The sequence below is a fragment of the Pristiophorus japonicus genome, chromosome 2, assembly GCF_044704955.1.
Source record: "Pristiophorus japonicus isolate sPriJap1 chromosome 2, sPriJap1.hap1, whole genome shotgun sequence".
NCBI lineage: Eukaryota > Metazoa > Chordata > Chondrichthyes > Pristiophoridae > Pristiophorus > Pristiophorus japonicus.
The window spans coordinates 28795522-28817524 of NC_091978.1; positions in this window are offsets into that span (position 1 = coordinate 28795522).

Here is a 22003-nt window from a genome sequence, read left to right on the forward strand (position 1 = left end):
ATACGAGAGCCACAGACCCTGTTACAGGTGGGACAGACATTCGTTGAGGGAAGGGGTCGGTGGGGCTGGTTTGCCGCGCTTTCGGTGCCTGCGCTTGGTCTCTTCATGCTCTCGGCGTTGAGACACGAGGTGCTCAGCGCCCTCCTGGATGCACTTCCTCCACTTAGGGCAGTCTTCGGCCAGGGACTCCCAGGTGTCAGTGGTGATGTCGCACTTTACCAGGGAGGCTTTGAGGGTGTCCTTGTAACGATTCCGCTGCCCACCTTTTTGAATGGCGGAGCAGGCTCGAGGGGCTTGATGGCCTATTCCTGTTCCTAATTCTTATGTTCTTATGTTCTTTGGCTCGTTTTCAGTGAAGGAGCTCCGCATAGAGCATTTTCTCAGTGAATCTCGTGTCTGGCATGCGAACTATGTGGCCTGCCCAGCGAAGCTGATCGAGTGCAGTCAGTGCTTCAATGCTGGGGATGTTAGCCTGGACGAGGACAGTGATGTTGGTGCGCCTGTCCTCCCAGGGAATTTGCAAGATCTTGCGGAGACATTGTTGGTGATATATCTCCAGCGACTTGAGTTGTCTTCTGTGCATCGTCCATGCCTCTGATCTATACAGCAGGGCGGGTATTACTACAGCCCTGTAGACCATGAGCTTGGTGATAGATTTGAGGGCCTGGTCTTCTAACACTCTTTTCCTCAGCTGGCCGAAGGCTGCACTGGCGCACTGGAGGCAATGTTGAATCTCTGCATCAATGTCTGCCTTTGTTGATAAGAGGCTCCCGAGATATGGGAAATTGTCGAGGGCCGCGCCATGAATCTTGATGACTGGGGTGGCAGTGCTGTGCGGCGAGGACAGGCTGGTGGATACGCAGGTGGTCAACTGCTGAATAAAACAATACGGTTTCCATCTCTGGAATGTAATATATCAGGATTGAAATTAAAACAGAAAATGCTGGAAACATTCAGCAGGTCAGGCAGCAGCTGTGGAGAGCGAATCAGAGTTAATGGGGCTAAACCTCCGGCCTCGCCGGGTCCGTACAGAAGTTTTGGTATGACAGGTCGAACGCATCACTGCAGCGAGGATATTTGCACGAGAGAGATTGGCCTACTTGCTCAACTCTTGCCCAGCGAATGTCCTTAACACTCTTGTGTCTGGTAAAAAACAGGCGCTTAGCCTACTTTTAACAGTGTAAGAGTTTTAAAACATGTAAAAATAAAGTTTAAACATTTATTTTTATGTTAAAACCTCTGTTCACGAAGGTCAGTTTATTTTAAACCCTATTAAAACACTTAAAAAAAACTCCCCAAAATATTTTTTTTTTCTAAAACATAGATTTATGTTTTAGAACCTTCTCTGAACTGCCTCCAAGGCAAGTATATCCTTTTATAAATCTGGAAACCAAAACTGGACGCAGTATTCCAGGTGTGGCCTCACCAATACCCTGTACAGCTGTAGCAAGACTTCCTTGCTTTTATACTCCATCCCCTTTGCAATAAAGGCCAAGATTCCAGGGTGTTAATGAACTTTAATTTCAATTAATTTTAATTATGTGAGGTGTTTTTTTAATTTTTCATGTTGTGTTTAATGTGTTTTGGGTTTCTTTCCCATTGATAGTAACAAGCACTGGAAGATACAGAGTTCTCATTGATATCAATGAGAATACTGTACCGTGATTGGTTGTCCAGTCACACGTGGTTCCAGCTTCTTCGTGCGAACCTCGAGGACGTGGGCGCGCTCCGAAGCGCAGGAAGAGAAGGCCTCCCACCGCAATCATATTTGGAACACAGGACATTTGGAAAAGCAAAATTCAGTCAGGCAGAGTCAGCATGGATTTATGAAGTGGAAGTCATGTTTGATAAATTTGCTGGAATTCTTTGAGGATGTAACGAACATGATAGATAAAAGGGAACCAGTGGATGTGGTGTATTTGGATTTCCAGAAGGCATTTGACAAGGTGCTACATAAAAGGTTACTGCACAAGATAAAAGTTCACAGGGTTGGGGGTAATATATTAGCATGGATAGAGGATTGGCTAACGAACAGAAAACAGAGAGTCGGGATAAATGGTTCATTCTCTGGCTGGCAATCAGTAACCAGTGGGTGCCACAGGGATCAGTGCTGGGACCCCAACTATTTACAATCTATATTAACGACTTGGAGGAAGGGACTGAGTGTAACGTAGCCAAGTTTGCTGATGATACAAAGATGGGAGGAAAAGCAATGTGTGAGGAGGACACAAAACATTTGCAAAAGGACATAGACAGGCTAAGTGAGTGGGCAAAAATTTGGCAGATGGAGTATAATGTTGGAAAGTGTGAGGTCATGCACTTTGATAGAAAAAAATCGAACAGCAAGTTCTTATTTAAATGGAGAAAGATTGCAAAGTGCGGCAGTACAGCAGGACCTTGGGTACTTGTGCATGAAACACAAAAGGATAGTATGCAGGTACAGCAAGTGATCAGGAAGGCCAATGGAATCTTGGCCTTTATTGCAAAGGGGATGGAATATAAAAGCAGGGAAGATTTGCTACAGTTGTACAGGATATTGGTGAGGCCACACCTGGAATACTGCATGCAGTTTTGGTTTCCATATTTACGAAAGGATATACTTGCCTTGGAGGCAGTTCAGAGAAGGTTCACTCAGTTGATTCCAGAGATGAGGGTGTTGACTTATGAGGAAAGGTTGAGTAGGTTGGGCCTCTATTCATTGGAATTCAGAAGAATGAGAAGTGATCTTATCAAAACGTAGAAGATTATGAGGGGGCTTGACAAGGTGGATGCACAGAGGATGCTTCCACTGATGGGGGAGACTAGAAGTATAGGGCAATATCTTAGAATAAGGGGCCGCCCATTTAAAACTGAGATGAGGAGGAATTTCTTCTCTCAGAGGGTTGTGGATCTGTGGAATTCGCTGCCTCAGAGATCTGTGGAAGCTGGGACGTTGAATCAATTTAAGACAGAAATAGACAGTTTCTTAAACGCTAAGGGATTAAGTGGTAATGGAGAGCGGGCGGGGAAGTGGAGCTGAGTCCATGATCGATTCAGCCATGATTTTATTGAATGGCGGAGTAGGCTCAGGGGGCCGTATGGCCTACTCCTGTTCCTATTTCTTATGTTCTTATGTTAATCGCAGGCGCCTCCGGGACCACCAGGTACTTTCGTTAAAATTCTCGGGTCGGAGGGGTTCGTCCAAAGGAAGCTTCCAACCAGAATTTCAGGCCCAATGTTTCACGTGACCTTTCATCAGAACTTCAGGATTGAACAATGGGGCAGCAATCCCGGCCTCCCGGGTCCATGCTGATTATCTATAGACCCGGGAAGGCATCACAAAACCGATTTTCAGCGCACAATGTGCATGCGCTGAAAACCGGCTTTTCCGATCTATCAAGCTGCGCCTGATAAAAGCAGGAGCAAAGCCTACTTTTACAGGCGTAGGAGTTTTAAAATATACAAAAATATTTTAAAATAAAATTATAAAAGCACATTTTATTGTTTAAAAACACTCCCCGCTATGGTAAGTTTATTTTAAACCATAATTAAAAATACTTTTAAAAAGATCAGAAAAATATATATTTTTAAAAGACATAAATAACTTTAATTTAAATTAATAGTAATATGTTGTGTATTTTTTCTAATCTTTATTATTGGTTTTGTGTGTTTTGGCCGGGGGATTCTCATTCATCATAATGGGAACTCCAACTTACGGAATTCCCATTATTACAAATGAGAACATAATTTACCTGATTGGCTGCTCAGAGCCATGTGACTGAAGTTCCAGGCCTGCGCATGTCGTGACATGCATGCGCTGCGACGCGCAGTCAGTGGACGCCTCAGGACCGGGAACTCAGTCGGCAGGTGGCTACAGCAGGATAAGGTAAGTGCGCATTTTTAAATAGTTTTTTACCCGATAGCCTGCAGGAAGCAGCCGACCGGGATTACTGGGCCAATGTTAAGCTGATATCGAAGGGGCAGATATTCTGATTGGTGGTAACTACACACTTTTGGCGCTAGGCCATTAACGGTATATTTCCTGATATTTACATATTATCAATGGTACATTAAGACATTTGCCCACTTGAGATTAGCCAAATTTACTGCACTAACAAGCAGAAATGAGGTATTTGATCAATGTTTATTGGGACGATATGTAGCGTTGGGGCAGCAAATGGTGGGAAAAACACAGAAGGTCATATTTCAATAGAGATGATCTGATAGTTCTTGTTACGCTGTGACAATGTTAAACTTGTTTCTAGACAAAGCTCATAAGTGCCCCACCAGAAGACTTCTGACATGCTTGGGCCAATGTTGTAATAACATTTTTATGTGGTAAGAATTGCAGAGGAATGCTGAAAATGGATTTGTGGCTTAAAATATGTGTCTAGAATAATGTAGCATAAAATAAAATACACCCCATGGGAGAGCCAGCAACATAACTCCAAGAAGCTGGCCAGGGAAAATAGTAGCTAAACATTTTAATGTTCTGGAGCAGAGTGTCAGCATATCTAAGTCATCTCAGCCATAGATTCTACTCAACCCAATTTAATTACCCTAGGAAAGGCTCCAGCAAAGATTTAAATTTTTATCGCACCGGGCGATAACACCGACATCTGCTCCACTTTCTTCCGGGGGTGTCAACTCGAATTCCTGGAGAGGGGTGAGACTTCAATGCCTCGCTAAGTCTCGCGCCTCCCGACTGTTAGCGCCGCCCCCCCCCGATACCGAATTTCCCCCTCCCCCCCCCTAAGTTTTTTGCTTGTGTCCATTATGTTCATTGATGCTTTTCTTACAGTGGCTCTTTTCTTGTTCCATTAATTCCCCTACATGATTAAGGTACCCAACAACTGGTTCACCAGCAATACCATGACTAAATTCCCGTCCGTCATCAGTGATGATGGGGCCGAATTAACTCACCCCACTTTCTTATTTTTTTATTGATTCATTCATGGGATGTGGGTGCCGCTGGCAAGGCCGGCATTTATTGCCCATCCCTAATTGCCCTCGAGAAGGTGGTGGTGGTGAGATGCCTCTTTGTACCGCTGTTCTTTATAGCAGTTTGGTAAAACTGAGGGTCAACCACAATACTGTGGGTCTGGAGTTACATATAGGCCAGACCAGGTAAGGATGGCAGGTTTCTTTCCCTAAAGGACATTAGTGAACCAGATGGATTTATATGACAATCCAGCAGTTTAATGGTCACCACTACTAGCTTTTTATTCCAGATCTATTTTTAATTAACTCTATTTAAATTCCCCCAGCTGCCTTGATGGGATTTGAACTCATATTTCTGGATTAATAGTCCAGGCCTCTGCATTACTTATCCAGTAACATCACCACTATGCTACCATCCCTGGTGATGTTCCCTGCCACTGCTGTCAGTTCTGAACTAGCCTGGGTGCTTCAGTCATCAGTATCCCTTTCTGTGACAAATCAGTCTTGACTTTGTCTACCCAGCGCTTCCTTGGTCTTCCTCGGCTTCTTGTTCCTCTGAGTGCAGGGCCATGAAAGGTATTCCAGCTGTTTCCAGTCTTGAAACGTGCCCCAAACCATCTCAGTCAACTTTCTTGGACCGTCTGTTGGCTGTAAACAAGAAATAAAACCAGCGAATTCTCAAAAGACACAGGACAGGTTATAGTTTCAGAGGATGTCCCTTTATCAGGACTGGAAAGAGAAGTCCTTTGCAGGACAAATCAGAAGAAAGCGGGGATGGGGAGAACAAATAAAATTCAGATATCTCTCCAAGCGCTCCCATTTTCTCCCATTTTCCTTTGGTCTCTTAGCTACTGTAGCAAGACTTAGCTACAGAGGAATCTCCCTGCTATCAGCCACTGGGAAAGTCGCCGCTAGAGTTCTCCTCAACCATCTTCTCCCTGTGGCTGAGGAGCTCCTCTTGGAATCGCAGTGCGAATTTTGTCCCCTACGGGGCAGCGTGACAGCTGCAGGAAAAATGCAGGGAACAGCACCAGCCCTTATACATGGCCTTCTTCTACCTTACAAAGGCCTTTGACACTGTCAACCACGAGGGTCTATGGAGCGTCTATGGAGCGTCCTCCTCCATTTTGGATGTCCCCAAAAGTTCGTCACCATCCTCCACGATGACATGCAAGCCGTGATCCTGACCAAAGGATCCATTACAGACCCAATCCACATCCGGACCGGGGTCGAACAGGGCTGCGTCATCGCGCCAACCCTCTTCTCAATCTTCCTTGCTGCCACGCCCCACCTCACAGTCAACAAGCTCCCCGCTGGAGTGAAACAATACTACAGAACCAATGGAAACCTGTTCAACCTTCGTCGCCTCCAGGCCAGGTTCAAGACCACCCCAACCTCTGTCGTCGAGCTACAGTGCACGGACGACGCCTGCGTCTGCGCACATACAGAGTCATAGTCAATCTATTCACTGAGGCTTACGAAAGCATGGGCCTTACGCTAAACATCTGTAAGACAAAGGTCCTCCACCAACCTATCCCCGCCGCACAGCACTGCCCCCCAGTCATCAAGATCCATGGTGCGGCCCTGGACAATGTGGACCATTTCCCATACCACGGGAGTCTCTTATCAACAAGAGCAGGCATTGCCGACGAGATTCAACACCGCCGCCAGCCTTCAGCCGCCTGAGGAAAAGAGTGTTCGAAGACCAGGCCCTCAAATCTGCCACCAAGCTCATGGTCTACAGGACTGTAGTAATACCCGCCCTTCTGTATGGCTCAGAGACATGGACCATGTACAGTAGACACCTCAAGTCACTGGAGAAATACCACCAACGATGTCTCCGGAAGATCCTGCAAATCGCCTGGGAGGACAGATGCACCAACGTTAGCGTCCTCGACCAGGCCAACATCCCCAGCATTGAAGCACTGACCACACTTGATCATCTCCGCTGGGCAGGCCACATTGTTCACATGCCAGACACGAGACTCCCAAAGCAAGCGCTCTACTCGGAACTCCTTCACGGCAAACGAGCCAAAGGTGGGCAGAGGAAACGTTACAAGTGTTGTGTATTTAACCCTTTGTAACCTGCATGACACCTGACCACCAGAGAGCCCACTTGTTGGAGTCCCAAGGGATCCCAGCATCCCTTGGGAGCACAGTATATAAGCAGGCCACCCACTCTGGAATCTTATTAAAGGAACTAAGGTCACACTTGCTCATTACACACAGTACTCAGTCTCACCCTTTATTATGAGTGTAATAACAAGGACACCCTCAAAGCCTCCCCAATAAAGAGCAACATCCCCACTGACACCTGGGAGTCCCTGGACAAAGTCTGCCCCCTAAGTGGAGGAAGTGCATCCGAGAGGGCGCTGAGCACCTCGAGACTCGTTGCCGAGAGCATGCAGAAATCAAGCGCAAGCAGCGGAAAGAGCGTGCGGCAAACCAGTCCCACCCACCCTTTCCCTCAACAACTGTCTGTCCCACCTGTGACAGGGTCTGTGGATCTCATATTGGTTTGTTCAGTCACCTAAGAACTCATTTTTGGAGTGGAAGCAAGTCTTCCTCGATTCTGAGGGACTGCCTATGATGATGATTCACAGCTCCTTTGTTTCTTTAATGCCTTTTATTTAATTTATTCTTCTATTTATGTACTTGATTGAGATAACCTGTTACATCATGCTACTGATCCTTCCGCTCTGTCTTTATTTGTTTGTTTTATATATAAACATCGATTGCCTGTTCTCCCCGCAGACACAGATTAATCTACTTTTCTGTTTTTGTCAAGGTTCGGTACAGAAACGCTCTGCTACAAAGAAGCAGCTAATGAACGTAATAGCCTGTAATTAAATTTAAGACAAAAAGCTGCTGGAAAGAGGTTAAAATTGTTGGGCGGTAGACAAAAGCCATTTCATTTGGCCAGTGATAAGACAGATGTTTAGTGAAAGAAATCTACAACAAGTGAGGGAAGAGTGAAGCTGCTAAATTCAATAATGCTTCCTCTCTTTTCTCTTGTCAGAGCTGATGGATTTGTTGTGGATTTCCAGTATTTTCTGGATTTATTTCCCATCTCAGTATTACTTGTGTTCAGACTTGCAACTTGTTCCATTGGCATCCTGGGATAAAGATGCTCGGGGGGCAGTTTTAGCCTAACTCACCCCGCGGGAAACTGATGGGATCAGTTCAGCCAACACGTTTTACACCCCGTCCAATTTTACATTCCATTGACTGCGATGGAGAGTAAAGTCGAGGGATGGGGATAAAACAGGGGGCAGAGTCAACCTCCATGGGGTTAGGTTAAACTTACCCCCATTGTTTCCAGTCGGTACATTTGTCTTTTGGAAGGAATTGGTTTGACGCAGCCAAATAATCGATCCTCCTACCATATTTCCTCACATTTTTATGATTTTTAATTATTCTGAATTATTTGCATGGAGATTTATTGTTTAGCATTCACTGCATGAAAGGGTGGTGGAAGCAGATTCAATAGCAACTTTCAAAAGAGAATTCGATATGGAATCATAGAATGCTTACAGCACAGAAGGAGGCCATTTGGTCTGTCGAGCCCGTGCCGGCTCTCTGCAAGAGCACTTCAGCTAGTCCCACTCCCCCACCCTTTCCCTGTAGCCCTGCAATTTTTGTTCCCTCTGGTACTTATCCAATTCCTTTTTGAAGGCCAGGATTGAATCTGCCTCCACCACCCTTTCAGGCAGTGCGTTCCAGATCCTAACCACTCGCTGCGTAAAAAAGTTTCTCTTCACGTCGCCTTTGGTTCTTTTGCCAATCACCTTAAATCTGTGTCCTCTGGTTCACGACTCTTCCGCCAATAGGAACAGTTGTTCTTTATCTACTCTGTCTAGACACAGCAAATATACACTTGGAAAGGAAATCATTTGCAAAGCTATGGGGAAAAGGCAGGGGAATGGGGCTAATTGGATCGCTCTTTCAAAGAGCCGGCATAGGCACTCTCGGCAGAACGGACTCCTTCTGTGGTGTATCATTCTATGGTTCTATCAGAATGGCTCTTGCTCACAGAATTATTTCACCAATGTCAGAAGTTAAAGAAAGAAAGGCTTGGATTTATATAGCGCCTTTCACAACCACGGGACGTCTCAAAGCGCTTTACAGCCAATGAAGCACATTTGAAGTGCAGTCACTGTTGTAATGTAGGAAACACGGCAGCCAACTTGCGCACAGCAAGCTCCCACAAACAACACTGTGATAATTCAATTTCACAGGAGATCACAGGGACGCCGTAATCGTGACCAGCTTTAAAAAAGGGGACAGGACCGACTGCAGTAAATACAGAGGAATCTCCCTGGTGTCGGCCACAGGGAAAGTCATTGCAAGAATCCTCCTCAATCGTCTTCGGCCTGTGGCTGAAGAACTCCCAGAGTTGAAATGCGTATTCCGTTCACTAAGGCATACAACGGACAACAGAAATGCAGGGAACAGCACCAACCCTTGCACATGGCCTTCTTTGACCTCACAAAGGCCTTTGACACTGTCAACCATGAGGGATTATGGAGCGTCCTTCTCTGTTTCGGCTGCCCTCAAAAGTTTGTCACCATGCTCCGTTTGCTCCAAGACGACATGCAAGCCATGATCCTGACCAGCGGATCCACCACAGACCCAATCCACGTCCAGACCAGAGTCAAGCAAGGCTGCGTCATCGCACCAACGCTCTGTTCGTTCTTCCTTGCTGGAATGCTACATCTCACCCTTAGCAAGCTCCCCGCCGGAGTGGAGCTAAATTATAGAACAGATGGGAATCTGTTCAACCTCCGCTACCTCCAGGCCACATCCAAGGTCGTCCCATCCTCTGTCATTAAACTACAGTATGCAGATGACGTTTGTGTCTGCGCAAACTCGGAGGCCGAACTCCAAGGCATTGTCAACAGAGGCGTACGAGAGTATGGGCCTCACGCTAAACATCCATCAAACAAAGCTCCTCTAACAACCTGATCCCACCACACAGCACTGCCTCCTGATTATCAAAATCCTCGATGAGGCCTTGGACAATGTGGACCATTTTCCATACCTTGGGAGCCTATTATCAACAAGGGTAGACATCGATGACGAGTGTGCCAGAGCAGCCTTCGTTCGTCTGAGGAAGAGAGTGTTTGAAGACTAAGGCCTCAAACCCGGCACCAAGCTCATGGTCTGCAAGGCAGTAGTGATACCCACTCTCCTATATGGCTCAAAGACGTGGACCATATACAGCAAGATCCTGCAAATCTACTGGGAGGTAGAAGCACTAACATCAGTGTTCTCACTCAGGCCAACATTCCCAGCACTATCCATGCTTGACCAACTCTGTTGGGCAGGCCACATCGTCTGCATGCCCGACATGAGACTCCCAAAGCAAGCGCCCTACGCGGAGCTTCGACAAGTGAGCCCCAGATGGGAATAGAAAACGCTTCAAGGACACCCTCAAAGCCTCCTTGACAAAACGCAACATCCCCACCGACTCCTGGGAATCCCTGGCCCCCGACCGCCCAAAGTGGAGGAAGAGCATCCAGGAGGGCGCTGAGCACCTCGAGTCCCATCGCTGAGAACAAGCAGAAACCAAGAGTAGACAGCAGAAGGAATGTGCGTCAACCCCAGTTCCCCACCCACCCTTTCCTTCAACCACCGTCTGTCCCACCTGTGACAGAGACTGTAATTCCCGTGTTGGACTCCTCAGTCACCTGAGAGCTCATTTTAGAGTGGAAGCAAGTCATCCTCGACTCCGAGGGACTGCCTATAATGATGATGTGATAATGACCAGATAATCTGTTTTTTTGTTCTGTTGATTAAAGGATAAATATTAGCTAGGACACCGGGGATAACTCCTCTGCTCTTCTTCGAAATAGTGTCACAGGATCTTTTACATCCACTTGAGAGAGCAGACAAAGCCTCGATTTAATGTCTCATCCAAAAAGCAGCACCTCCGACAATGCAGCACTATACTGGAGTGTCAGCCTAGGGGGTTTTTTTGTGCTCAAATGCCTGGAGTGGGATTTGAACCCACAACATTCTGACTCAAAGGCAGTGTGCTACCCACTGAGCCATAGCTGACACTTCAAGAAAAACTTTACTATGGTGTCAGGCTAACAATGTTCTCATTCTGCAAGTAATTATCAGATGAAAAACGTAATACAACTATGAGAACATGTTTGGAAAGCAGATAAATTATCACAAAAGTTGTAGTTGCAGAACTGCTCACAAGTAAGTGAAACAGTAATGACCTTTCTGCTCATCCATACTTTGAATCAAGGTTGAGTTTCTCTTTATCAAAGGATGGCTAATCGTTCAATACAATTATTTCAGGCTGGATTGTATAATGCTTCAACATGGCTCCATTTGCTGCTAAGCAGCTGGAGAATGGGATGAATTTAATTCATTAAAGTCATATTGATAAAATAAGGTATCCATTTTTTCTTGCTCCACTGATACCCACATGGAGTTTTACACAATTAGGGGCAATAACTGTCACCACTAATTAAAAGTTATTGCCAAATACCCACACACATATACACAGCCACCCATGCAAACACATATATGCACACGACACACACACAAGTGCACACAATCACCTACATCCCCATGCACATACAGCCGTGCTAACAAGTACATGTACACATACAGACACAGTACCGAAACTGTTATGTCTCAAATAAAGCAATGTGACTGAGTACTGTAGACGTGAGTAAGTGTGACCTTAGTCTCTTTATTCTAACTCCAGAGTGCTGGCACAGCATGGGAGGCCTGCTTATATACAGTGCTCCCAACGGATGCTGGGATCCCTTGGGACTCCAACAGATACGCCCTCTGGTGGCAGTAGAATGCTGGTTACAAGATGTTGCATACATAACATCACTCCCCCACCAAAGTCAACAGTACACTTATTTACAGGGTGGGACGATCTGGGGCTTTCCGCTCCCTAGTCGATCGTCTCAGTACAAACACAGATGCAGGTAAGTTGGTTGGGCCTTCGCTGGGCTGCTACGCAGCTGGCCTTGCTGGGTGCTGGGGGTGATGAGTTCAGCTTCGTGGTCAACCGTGATGTCGGTTGCCACTTGTGTGTGTATCGGAGGGTCCCAAGTTGGTGGTGTACTCTTCAGGTTGCTCGTGGCTGTCTGTGAATCGCAGTTTGGTTTGCTCCGGATATAAAAGGGGTCAGAGGGTCTAGTAAGGAGGGGGAACTGAGGGAAATCTTTATTAGTCGGGAAATTGTGTTGGGGAAATTGATGGGATTGAAGGCCGATAAATCCCCAGGGCCTGATGGACTGCATCCCAGAGTACTTAAGGAGGTGGCCTTGGAAATAGCGGATGCATTGACAGTCATTTTCCAACATTCCATTGACTCTGGATCAGTTCCTATGGAGTGAAGGGTAGCCAATGTAACCCCACTTTTTAAAAAAGGAGGGAGAGAGAAAACAGGGAATTATAGACCGGTCAGTCTGACCTCAGTAGTGGGTAAAATGATGGAATCAATTATTAAGGATGTCATAGCAGTGCATCTGGAAAATGGTGACATGATAGGTCCAAGTCAGCATGGATTTGTGAAAGGGAAATCATGCTTGACAAATCTTCTGGAATTTTTTGAGGATGTTTCCAGTAAAGTGGACAAGGGAGAAACAGTTGATGTGGTATATTTGGACTTTCAGAAGGCTTTCGACAAGGTCCCACACAAGAGATTAATGTGCAAAGTTAAAGCACATGGGATTGGGGGTAGTGTGCTGACGTGGATTGAGAACTGGTTGTCAGACAGGAAGCAAAGAGTAGGAGTAAACGGGTACTTTTCAGAATGGCAGGCAGTGACTAGTGGGGTGCCGCAAGGTTCTGTGCTGGGGCCCCAGCTGTTTACATTGTACATTAATGATTTAGACGAGGGGATTAAATGCAGTATCTCCAAATTTGCGGATGACACTAAGTTGGGTGGCAGTGTGAGCTGCGAGGAGGATGCTATTAGGCTGCAGAGTGACTTGGATAGGTTAGGTGAGTGGGCAAATGCATGGCAGATGAAGTATAATGTGGATAAATGTGAGGTTATCCACTTTGGTGGTAAAAACAGAGAGACAGACTATTATCTGAATGGTGACAGATTAGGAAAAGGGAAGGTGCAACGAGACCTGGGTGTCATGGTACATCAGTCATTGAAGGTTAGCATGCAGGTACAGCAGGCGGTTAAGAAAGCAAATGGCATGTTGGCCTTCATAGCGAGGGGATTTGAATACAGGGGCAGGGAGGTGTTGCTACAGTTGTACAGGGCCTTGGTGAGGCCACACCTGGAGTATTATGTACAGTTTTGGTCTCCTAACTTGAGGAAGGACATTCTTGCTATTGAGGGAGTGCAGCGAAGATTCACCAGACTGATTCCCGGGATGGCGGGACTGACCTATCAAGAAAGACTGGATCAACTGGGCTTGTATTCACTGGAGTTCAGAAGAATGAGAGGGAACCTCATAGAAACGTTTAAAATTCTGACGGGTTTAAACAGGTTAGATGCAGGAAGAATGTTCCCAATGTTGGGGAAGTCCAGAATCAGGGGTCACAGTCTGAGGATAAGGGGTAAGCCATTTAGGACCGAGATGAGGAGAAACTTCTTCACCCAGAGAGTGGTGAATCTGTGGAATTCTCTCCCACAGAAAGTAGTTGAGGCCAATTCACTAAATATATTCAAAAGGGAGTTAGATGAAGTCCTTACTACTCGGGGGATCAAGGGTTATGGCGAGAAAGCAGGAATGGGGTACTGAAGTTTCATGTTCAGCCATGAACTCATTGAATGGCGGTGCAGGCTAGAAGGGCTGAATGGCCTGCTCCTGCACCTATTTTCTATGTTTCTATGTATGTTTCTAAATGCTTTCTTCAAGTTAGTCCATTTGCAAGTTTGACCTGAAAAACCCTACTCCCTTCTTTGGCTACGACAGTGCCAGCAAGCCATTTGGGACCATATCCATAGTTGAGTACAAAAACAAGTCATTGACTTCAATATCGCGTGACAAATTTGCGCGATCATGGTACATGCTTTGTTGATGCCACCTGCCTTCGACATGATCATGGAGATCAGGGTGGTCTAGAGAGAGCCTTGTTTTGAGTGCCCTTTTCATGAGTAGTTCGGCAGGGGGAAACCCCGATGAGCGAGTGGGGTCTTGTGCAGTAGCTGAGAAGGACTCGGGACAGGCAGGTCTGCAGGGAGACTTCCAACATGCGTTTCAAGCTTTGCTTGATGGTTTGGACTGCCCGTTCTGTCTGGCCATTAGATGTGGGTTTGAACGGGGCAGATGTGACGTGCTTGATCCCATTGTGGGTCATGAATTCCTTGAATTCAGCATTGGTGAAACACGGCCCATTGTCACTGACAAGGACATCAGGCAGGACGTGCGTGGCAAACATGGCTCGTAGGCTTTCGATGGTGGCAGTGCACATACTTACAGATATTATTACACACTCAATCCATTTTGAATAAGCACCCACAACCACCAAAAATATATTGCCAAGAAATGGGCCAGAAAAGTCAACGTAGATCCTAGACCACAGTTTGGAGGGCCATGACCACAAACTTAGCGGTGCCTCCCTGGGTGCATTGCTCAGTTGAGAGCAAGTGTTGCATTGGCGCATGCAAGACTCCAAATCTAGGTCAATACCGGGCCACCACACATGGGATATGGCTATAGCTTTCATCATTACTATGCCTGGATGGGTACTGTATAGGTCGCGTATGAACGTTTCCCTGCCTTTCTTAGGCAAAACCACGTGATTACCAAAGACAGTCCGCCTGTATGGACATTGCATCTTTGTGCTGCTGGAATGGCTTGATCTCTTCATGCATCTCCGCTGGGACGCTGGACCAGCTCCCATGGAGGACACAGTTTTTTACAAGGGACAGTAAAGGATCCTGGCTGGTCCAGGTCCTGATCTGGCGGGCCATAACGAGTGACTTTTTGTTTTCAAATGCATCCATCACCAAGAGCAAGTCTGCAGGCTGTGCCATTTCCACCCCGGTGGTGGGCAATGGTAACTGACTGAGAGCATCAGCGCAGTTCTCCATGCCTGGCCTGTGGCAAATTACACAGTTATATGCAGACAGCGTGAGCGTCCATCTTTGGATGAGAACAGGGGCATTGGTATTAATACCTTTGCTCTCTGAGAATAGCGATATGAGCGGCTTATGGTCTAACTTGAACTTAAGCCCAAACAGATACTGTGCATTTTTTTCACCCCATAAATGCATGCCAGAGCTTCTTTTTCAATCATGCTGTCGGCCCTTTCGGGCCTTGGACAAACTCCTGGATGCATAAGCGACCGGTTGTAATGTTCCCGATTCGTTTGCTTGTTGTAACACACACCCGACCCCGTACGAGGACGCATTGCAAGCTAGCACTAAACGTTTACATGGGTCATACAGAACAAGCAGTTTGTTGGAACAAAACAGATTTCTGGCTTTCTCAAAAGCAGTCTCTTGTGATTTCCCCCACACCCAGTCATTTCCCTTGCGTAGCAACACATGTAGGGGTTCTAGCAAGGTGCTTTTCCCAGGTAGGAAATTACCCAAATAATTGAGGAGTCCCAGGACCGACCACAGCTCCGTCACGTTCTGTGGTCTTGGCGCGTTCTTGATGGCCTCCATCTTGGCGTCAGTGGGTCTGATGTCATCTGCGGCGATTCTTCTCCCTAAGAACTCGAAATCTGGCGCCAGGAAAACACACTTCGAGAGTTTCAACCTGAGTCCCACACGATCTAGCCGCCTTAGAACCTCTTCCAGGTTCTGCAAGTGTTCGATGGTGTGCCGAACTGTGATCAATATATCGTCCTGGAAAACCACAGTGCGTGGAACCGACTTTAGCAGACTCGCGTGTACCGGGAACCAAGTGTATTGTGTATGTAGGCACCTTGTTAATTGTTATGTATGGAGATAGAGTCAGATTGAACACTGTGAGCTCAAAGTAACGTGTGACCTTAGTCTTTTATTTGCAGGTCTCCAGAGTGCCTCTCCAACCTGTGAGGCCTCCTTAAATACCTGTGCTCCCAAGGGATTGTGCGATCCCTTGGGACTCCAGAGGATGAGCCCTCTGGTGGCTGTACAGAGTAAATACAAGTTTACATATACAACAACACTCCCCCCCCCGCCCACCCCAAAGTCAATAGTGTAACTATTTACAATCAAGGGGTATGGCGAGAAAGCAGGAATGGGGTACTGAAGTTGAATGTTCAGCCATGAACTCATTGAATGGCGGTGCAGGCTAGAAGGGCTGAATGGCCTGCTCCTGCACCTATTTTCTATGTTTCTATGTTTCTATGTTTCTATGAGTCGATCTGGGGCCCTTCTTGTCCTGGTTAATTATCTCGGTGTGAAAGCTGGTATTGTTGGATCATTTGTTGGGCCCTCGCTGGGCTGCTGTACAGCTGGCCTTACTGGGCTGCCTGGTGTGTTGGGCCCTGCTGGGCTGCTGTGGAGATGAGTTCTGCTTCGTGGTCAACCATGGTGCCGGTTGCCAATGGTGTGTATGTTGGGGGATCAAAAAAGGTAGGGTCCAAGGTGGGTTGCTCAGGATAGTCTGTGAATCTGAGTTTGATTTGGCCCAAGTGTTTCTGGTGAATGAGTCCATTTGAAAGTTTGGCCCGAAGCACCCTGCTCCCCTCTTTGACCATGACAGTGCCGGGAAGCAACTTGGGACCTTGTCCATAATTTAATACAGGATCATTGATTTCAATCTCGCATGACACATTTGGCTATCATGGTATGCACTTTGTTGAAGCCGCCTGCTCTCTATCTGTTCATGTAGATTGTAGAATTTACCAATATCTCGCAAAAATTCCAGGTACCTTTCCCCTACAGAGGAGAAGAATCCCTTTCTGGGCTTTTAAAAGTGAGTTTAAAGGGGCAGACGAAGCCTGCGGGGGATAAAAGGGGATGCATTCATGGAGACCCCCCCCCCCCAGTGTTTGGATTCATAGGAAAGGGAATTCAAAATGGACCTAAATTGCAGAAGCTTGAGATCCCCTAAACATCTATGGGAAGGAGCATATCAATTTTAAGATTCTACAACATTTTGGCTGCGAAAAGGAGTTACCAAATACAGGATGTGGGGCCAAATTCGTGTATTGAGAATCCCAGACTGTCTGGGGGAACTATTCACCCCCTAAGAGATAATCGAATTACCCAATCAAGCACAATAGAAATCATGGTCAGAAAAACTGGACAATCCTAAAACAATGCAAACCCAGTGATAGCACATTCTCACACCCTAATTGAGTTACTGCTGACAAAGGAGACATTTGAAAATCAATGGACAGAACAGTTTAAACAGAGCCCAAGAGATTTGATGGGAGATAACGGAGCCTTTTTTTGGGATATATCTATTCCCCAGTTTTACAAGGAAAGACCAGCAAGGAGCAGCATGCAGACTAGCAGAACTTAAAACTAGCAGAACACAGAGACTAGAACACAAACACAGACAAGCAGCCTGCTTGCTCTACAGTGAAGAAATGGAATAGTGAAGGAAACTACCAGAACTGATCAGGACCAACCGAGCATGAGGCGCACGAAATGGAAGGTTGTCAGCAACCAAATTGAGAAACCCGGGTTACCACAACCAAAGAAAGTGGGTACTTGCCCTAAACATCCAAACGCAAATTACTGCATCAACGGACACACCCCAACCGAAGACTACGCAGTCCGAAGTCCTCTCCTCCGTCCGGGGTACGGCTCGCCTAGAAGGCCAAGTGCAGCGAACCCCGAAACCGCGATTCACCGGTAACTGTCTAAAGGGATTGGTGAACATAGCCCCTGAACCCACAGAGCTATAACTTAGTTATTTAGGGGAATTGGGAGGGGGGAGGCTGGGATAACTTGTGTAAATGTATCTGTATTCTCCTCTTTACCCCATTTAGAGTTTAAGCTGTATTCTTTTCCCCACAGACTGTAATTGGACAATTTATTCAATGTGTTGTACCCCTCAGTGTGTATTGGTCTGTGTGTGTTATTAAAGGTGTGCCTTTTACTTCTTTTTAAACACAATAAAGCCATACCTGCTTCCTACCTTGAAACCGATTGTCTGTCCAAGTCTGTCACAGTCCCTTTATAATTCCAGTGTCTAGAACCAAGGGTGTGGGAGTGATTTGGAACCACTCATATAAGGTCAGAAGGGAAAGCTGACCCCCTGCAAACCACCCCTTACAAGATCAGGATGAACTAACGAGAGCCTTGTCTTAAGTGCTCTTTTTATGAGCAGTTTAGCAGGTGGGATCCCAGTGAGTGAGTGGGTCTCGTGCAGTAGCTCAGCAGGACTTGGGATAGGCGAGTCTGCAGTGAGCCTTCAGTTACCCTCTTCAAGCCTTCCTGCTGTCTCTGCCTGACCATTGGATGCTGGTTCAAATGGGGCAGATGTGACATGTTTGATCCTGTTATGGGTCATGAATTCTTTGAACTCAGCACTGGCAAAACATGGCCCGTTGTAGCTCACCAGGTCAGCGGGTAAGCCGTGAGTGGCAAACATGGCCCGCAGGCTTTCAGTAGTGGCAGTGGACGTGCTAGACTACATTATCTCAATTCAATCTACTTGGAATACGCGTCTACAACCACAAGAACGGGCTGCATAGTTGACGTGTATCCTAGACCACGGTTTGGAGGGCCAAGACCATAAACTTAGCGGTGCCTCCCTGGGTACATTGCTTAACTGCGAGCATGTAGTGCATCTGCGAACGTAGGACTCGAAGTCCGCATCGATACTGGGCCACCACAAGTGGAAGCTTTCATCATTACGATGCCTGGGTGGGTACTGTGGAGATCATTGATTATGGTGTCTCTGCCCTTCTTGGGACCACTACTCGATTGCCCCACAGAAGGCAGTCTGCCTGTATAGACATTTCATCTTTGCGCCACTGGAACGGCTTTATCTCTTCCTGCATTTCCACTGGGAAACTGGACCAGCTGCCATGAAGCACACAGCTTGTGACTAGAGATAATAAGGATCCTGGCTTGTCCAGGTTTTGATCTGCCAGGCAGTGATGGGTAATTGCTCACTCTCAAATGCTTCCATAACCATGGCTAGATCTGCTGGCTGCGCCATTTCCACCCCCGTGTTGGGCAATGGCAGCCTACTGAGAGCATCGGCGCAGTTTTCTGTGCCTGGCCTGTGGCAGATGGCGTAGTTGTATGCGGACAACGTGAGCGTCCATCTCTGGATGCGGGCCGATACATTGGTATTTATCCCTTTAATCTCCAAAAACAGGGATATTAGTGGCTTATGGTCAGTTTCCAATTCGAATTTTAGCCCAAACAGTTATTGATGGATTTTCTTTACCCCATAGACACACGCTAACGCTTCTTTCTCAATCATGCTGTAGGTTCTCTCGGCCTTAGACAGACTCCTGGATGCATAAGCAACCGGTTGTAGTTTCCTGAAATCATTAGTTTGTTGCAATACACACCCGACACCATATGATGACGCATCACATGCTCGTACCAAACGCTTACATGGATCATATAGCACAAACAATTTCTTTGAGCAGAAAAATGTTCTCGCTTTTACAAAGGCATTTTCTTGGCTTTTGACCCAAACCCATTCATCCCCTTTTCGTAGTAAAACGTGCAGTGGTTCTAACAGTGTGCTGAGACCCGGTAAGAAGTTACCAAAGTAGTTCAGTGGTCCCAGAAACGACCGCAGCTCCGTCACGTTCTCTGACCTCGGTGCGTTCTCGATTGCCTCCGTCTTCACATTGGTGGGCCTGATGCCATATGCCGCAATCCTCCTTCCAAGAACTCCACTTCAGGTGCCAGGAAAACGCACTTCAAGCGTTTTAACCTGAGCCCCACGCAGTTAAGTCGACTAAGAACCTCCTCCCGGTTCTGCAGATGCTTGACTGTGTTCCGACCTGTGACCAAGATGTCGTCCTGGAAGACCACGATGTGCGGGACCGACTTCAGTAAGTTTTCCATGTTTCTCTGGAATATTGCCGCCGCTGATCGGATTCCAAACGGGCCTATGTTATAAACAAAAAGACCTTTGTGCGTGTTGATGCAGATGCGGGCCTTCGATGATTCCTCCAGTTCCTGCGTCATGTAGGCTGTAGTCAGATCCAGCTTCATGAACGTCTTTCCTCCCGCCAGCATTGCAAAAAGGTCATCGGCCTTTGGTAGTGGGTATTGGTCCTGCAGGGAGAAACGATTGATAGTTATTTTGTAATCGCCACAGATTCTGATGGTGCCGCCTTCCTTGAGGACTGGGACAATAGGACTGGCCCACTCGTTGAACTCGATCGGTGAAATAATGCCCTCTCTTTGCAGCCGGTCTAGCTCAATCTCTACCCTTTCTCTCATCATGTATGGTACTGCTCTCACCTTGTGATGGATGGGTCGTGCCCCCGGAATACGGTGGATCTGCACTTTTGCTCCTTAGAATTTCCCGATGCCTGGTTTGAACAGCGAAGGAAATTTGTTTAAGATCTGGGCACACGAAGTATCATCAGCGGGCAATAGTGCTCCGAAGGCATCCCAGTTTCAGCATCTTTCCCAGCCAGCTCTTGCCGAGCAGCGTGGGACCATCGCCCGGTACCACCCAGAGTACTGCTCTATCGTAGGAGACCTTTACAGTAGCACTGCCGATTACAGGAATCAGTTTTTTTGTGTAACTTCGTAGTTTCACGCGAACAGGAGTTAAGACTGGCCTTGAGGCCTCATTGCACCACAATCTTTCGAAAGTCTTTTTGCCCATGATGGACTGGCTCGCACCCATGTCCAGCTCCATTGACACCGGGAGTCTATTTAGTTCAACATTCAGCATTATCAGGGGACAATTCGTGGTGAATATGTTTGCCCCATGTACCTCTGCCTCCTCGGTCTGAGGCTCTGGTTCATCGTGATCCATCATGGATCTGTCCTCCTCTGTAACATGGTGGTTTGCAGGTTTAACGGGATTTGCAGCTTGCCTGCACACTCGTTGGAGGTGTCTCATTGTTCCACAGCCCTTGCAAATGTACCCTTTGAATCGGCATGAATGGAAACGATGATCACCCCTGCAGCACCAACAAGGTGTTAATGGCCTTGTGTTCATCACCCTTGATGGTGGACTCTGAGACATCTGCGGACGTGCAGCTGCAGGAATGTGTGACCTGCCCTGTACGTTATGATTCAAAAACAACATCACTTTGTCCACAGTACTTGTAGCTGCCCTTGTGTGCTGAGAGATTTGCTTCGTATTGTCACTGGTGGCAATGTATGCCTGAGCTATCGCTATGGACTTACTCAAGGTTGGGGTCTCGACAGTCAAAAGTTTGCCAAGTATGGTTTCGTGGCCAATGCCAAGTATGAAAAAGTCTCTGAGCATGTGCTCCAAATGTCCTTCAAATTCGCAATGTCCTGCAAGGCGTCTTAGCTCGGCGACATAACTCGCCACTTCCTGGCCTTCAGACCGTTTGTATGTGGAGAAGCGCCATCAGAACACTTTCCTTCGGGTTCAAATGTTCTCGGACCAGTGTGCACAAATTGTCGTATGATTTTTCCGTTGGTTTCGCTGGAGTGAGTAGATTCTTCATGAGGCTATACGTTGGTGTCCCACAGATGGCCCTTCATTTGGCAGCATTCTCTTCCCCATCTAGCTCGTTGGTCACGAAGTATTGGTCGAGTCGCTCCACCAAAGTTTCCCAATCATCTCCTTCCGAGAATTTCTCCAGGATGCCCACTGTTCTCTGCATCTTTGGGTTTGCTATCTGTATCTCGTCGCCAGTTGTTATGTATGGAGAAAGAGTCAAACTTGACATTGTGAGCTCAAAGTAACGTGTGACCTTAGTCTTTTATTTGCATGTCTCCAGAGTGCCTCTCCAACCTGTGAGGCCTCCTTAAATACCTGTGCTGCCAAGGGATTATGGGATCCCTTGGGATTCCAGGGGATGAGCCCACTGCTAGCTGTACAGAGTAAATACAAGTTTATATATATAACATTAATGACTCCACGAGGCAGGGCTATGATACTTGAACTGTACAGACTGTAGTTCTTCATTGCAGCTCCTAGAATGAGGACACTAAGAGGTGAGTTCCCTTTTATACTGGGTTACCTGCAGTGTGCAGGTGACCCTTAGGTCTCCAGCAGCAGCACCC